Here is a 3,964-nt window from a genome sequence, read left to right as displayed (position 1 = left end):
TTATTATATTTCAGCATAATTATAGATCTACTGTTGTTTGGTTTTCTATTAGTAGGATGTATTTTTAGAGTGAAAATGGTGTGAAACGTGCTTCGAAGAGACGAAAGAAGAAGAGAAGAGTTTCAACCATGTGGTTTCACATAACTGTGTCCCTTCTCTCGTGAGCAAGCAACACATGGTCATGCCAAAAGGCATGGCTGTGCCATTCATCCAAAGAAGAGGAAGACTCTGGTCGTGTGTTTCCACACAGTCGTGTCTTTCGTCTAGAAAAGAGGAAGACTTTGGTCGTGTGTTTTCACATGGCCGTGCCAAGCAAACAAAGTCGAGGAAAGACACAGTCGTGCCAAAAGGGCATGACCATACCTCCCAAATAGAATGCTAGTAGGGTTTGGCAGTACCAATGGGGCATAGCCGTGGCACGAGCTGTGCCTGGCCTGTGCCCTGCTCTATTTAAGGGGAGTTCACCCCCTTTTTCAAGGGAGGAAGGTTCTCTCCTTAGGGAGATCTAACTTGGTCTAGATCTACGCCCTCTCCACACTCCATTCGATGATCTAAAGTCATTTTTATCATCTTCATCGACTCCAGAAGCAAAAGATTGGATCCGTAGATTACTTGACACATTAGATAAGCTTCTTCTCCCTCCTTCTCTTAAGATTTGGGTTTTGATGCTTACAATTTCATTGTCTTTAGATTCTTTCCTCCTTATTATGAAGTAGATCTATTTGTTCTAGGATTAAGAGAGTAATTGTGATGTGAGATTGATGTATACTCTTGGATTTGCCAATTTCCTTTCCATATGGCATTGCTTATGCCTTGTAATCATTCGATCAAATGTGTGTGTTGTGTTTGCACTTATTTCGCATGTATGGTTGAATGATTGTATGAGTTTGTTCACCCCGTAAAGGGGATGATATAGATCATATGACTAGAGGGTCCTAGTGGCAAGGGTAACTCTTTAACCGGACATCTAAAGCATCTCCTCAAAATGGGGAGCAATTTTTTACAAGGAGGTGTAGAATTAGGCTTATTGGGTTGTTTCTATGTTCATGCCATCAAGTGTTTGATGCTTTCTTGTGAACGTATGATCGGGGGCCATAGTGATAGGGGTATCCCTTGAACCGGATTTGATAGGATTCATTTCCATTAGATAGCATTGGATGACAATATAAATAGCACTTCAACATAACCATCGCGAGGAAGTGTCGGTAATGAAATGACCCTCCTATCTGTGCATAGGAATATAGGATGGGTAGTTGGTGATCCTTAGTTCATTGATTAGTATCACAATGAAACTGAACCCCTAGAACATTCCTCCCAACCAAGTTCCTCAACTAACTCTCTCTCTCTCTCTCTCTCTCCTTCTCTTTCTCTCAATCTTACTTCTTTAGTGCAAGGTTCTCAACCAAGACTCGTTTAGCTAATTCTTCGTGATTGATCTCTAGTGCTTATATTCAGTTCTCGTGGAATCGATATCTTTTATTACTTGATGATAACCATACCCTTACAGATTGTACATATCAAGTTTTTGGTGTTATTGTCAAGGATTGTGCTTATAACGTTAGTTGATAATGACTTGAGTTAGACAAGATATTATTTTCTATTTTTTTTAAATATTTCTGTACTTTTTTTCTTATATCTTTCATTTTCTTACTTTTATTTTTGCAATTTCTCTTTTACATTTTTAATTCTGCATTTTGATTTTTGCTTCTCTATTTGAATACTCTATTTTTCTACATTTCTAAATTTTTACAAGCTTGATTTCAAGCAACTTTGTTCTTGTATGCGAAGATCTAATCGTGTAGGAGATTTATTGTCACTTGATCTTGAGATAGATAGAACCTTCCGAAGAAGAAGAAACCTGCAGAGACAACAAGAAGAACAAGAAATATCTCAAATGGTGAACAAACCTCTTAAGGATTATGCAACATCCTATGCACGTGGGATTCGGTCTAGCATCATCAAACCAACTATTAAAGCCAATAATTTTGAGATTAATCCTGCATTAATCACAATGGTACAACAACATCAATATAGGGGTGAATCACATGAAGATCTAAACCAACACTCGGAAGTCTTTTATGAAATATACGGGACAATGAAAATAAATGGAGTCCCAGCAAAGGTAATGAGATTAATACTATTCAGGTTCTCTCTAAGGGATAGAGCTAAGATGTGGCTCACTTCTTTGTTAGCTAACAACATAACATTATGGGAGCAATATGAACAATTATTCCTTGATAAGTTTTATCCACCAAGCAAAACAGCGTACATGCAGAATTTGATATCCGACTTCAAGTAAGTTGATACAGAATCTTTATATGAAGCTTGGGATAGATTTAAGAATATGCTCAGAATGTGTCCTCACCATGGTCTAGAAAAATGGTTAGTGATCCATACATTTTATAATAGCATCAACTATTATACAAAGATTTCTCTAGACTCTACAGCTAGAGGGGCGCTAATGAATAAAAGTTTAGATGAAGCTAAAGAAATTATTGAAAGTGTGGTACTTAACCACCATCAGTGGGCATCTGAGCAAAGAGGAAGTTGTTGGTACCCTGTGGTAGTTTTGATATGATCAACCAAGTCAGGCTATGTCCTGTTAGTGTTTAAACCTTGTGTCTAAGTGTGCAGGAGCTTAGAAATACAAGAAGTCGAGCGGAAGATGCAGCTAGCAAGAAGGATGACACAGGAAGGGAGCCGACGGGCTTGGTGCATCTGAGGGACGAGGTGCTATGGAAGAGTACACTAGTAGATGAGAAGGATGTGTGCGACGTTCCGAGGGACGAGAAGCCAGAGTGGAAACCTGCTCGAGGAGAAGACCAGGAAATGAGTTCGGGTGAGCCCTATCTCGGATGTCCACGATCACCCAGGCGATCGAAACAACAGAAGAGCAAAAACAAGGTTGGAAATACTGCTAGAGATGCCTTCAAAGAGAGTTAAAGGCGCCTCTGAGGCACCTCCGCGTGCCTCCACACCTTCACTATGGAAGGCGCCTTCCATGGCTAGAAGGCACCTTCTAGCCCTATGAAAGGTGCCTTCCACCAGGCTGAGTTTAGCCGTTGCCAAAGGATAAAGCTTTATCCTTTGGAGCCTCGTTGGAGGCGCCTTCCAGCCATGGATAACTTTTCCCAGGGGCTATAAAAAGACCCCTGGACCTAGGAAATAGAGAAACAACTTTTGTATTCATTTCCTAGCTACTTTCTAACCTTCCAACGAGTGTAAGAGACTTCTCTATCTTCAAAGAAGGAGATCTTTAATGTGTTTACTTGCCTTGGATTAACAACCTCCCCAGTTCTAACCAAGTAACTCTTTTGGCCTCTTTTTTTTGGGTGTTCATTTATTCTATTTTTTTTTTTGCACTACTAATCTGAGTTAAAAGTCGAGGAAGGTTTTTCTTAACAGCCAGTTTGCCTCTCCTCCCTCCGGCCTACCTGGGCCAACAATTGGTATCAGAGCAAGGTTTGCTTCAGGAGGACTAACTGTCGAATAAAGCATACGAGATGACCAGATCAAGCATCTATCCATCAAAATTGAGGGGGATTTCACCAACTGGAAGAAGAAGATGGAGTTATTTTTCAAAACTGATTTCAATTTGCTTTTAATAATGGAATTTGATTTTATAGCACTCGAAGGAAAAGAAAATTACCACTGGACCAAAAAGGAGCAAGTCAATTTCGTAGCAAATGGTAAAGAAGAGTTTCATCTGCTAAGCATCTTATTGCCACAAGAAGTCAACTGGATAAAAGCTTATGAGTCTGTAAAAGAGCTCTGGGAAAAAATTCTGGAACTACACGAAGGAACATCGGAGGCGAAACTCACGAGATGGGATTTTCTCATAAACCAGATCAACAACATCAAACTGGAAGAAGGTGAAACTATTGCACACCTTCACTCAAGGATCAAGGAGCTCATCATTGGACTCACGAATCTCGGAGAAAATGTAAGTAATCGAGATTCGCTA

At 39.9% G+C, this 3,964-nt stretch overlaps 1 non-coding gene across 1 annotated transcript; it reads right to left on the bottom strand.

Moving 5' to 3' along the window:
* Nucleotides 1-2,267: 2,267 nt before the first annotated feature.
* LOC122039273 lies at nt 2,268-2,373 on the bottom strand. The gene has a single exon (XR_006128130.1). It is a non-coding gene; the product is annotated as a small nucleolar RNA R71 (small nucleolar RNA).
* Between the last annotated feature and the right edge of the window lie 1,591 nt (nt 2,374-3,964).

Source organism: Zingiber officinale, chromosome 1A (genome assembly GCF_018446385.1).
Source record: "Zingiber officinale cultivar Zhangliang chromosome 1A, Zo_v1.1, whole genome shotgun sequence".
Lineage (NCBI taxonomy): Eukaryota > Viridiplantae > Streptophyta > Magnoliopsida > Zingiberales > Zingiberaceae > Zingiber > Zingiber officinale.
This window is presented reverse-complemented; position numbering and strand designations above follow the sequence as displayed.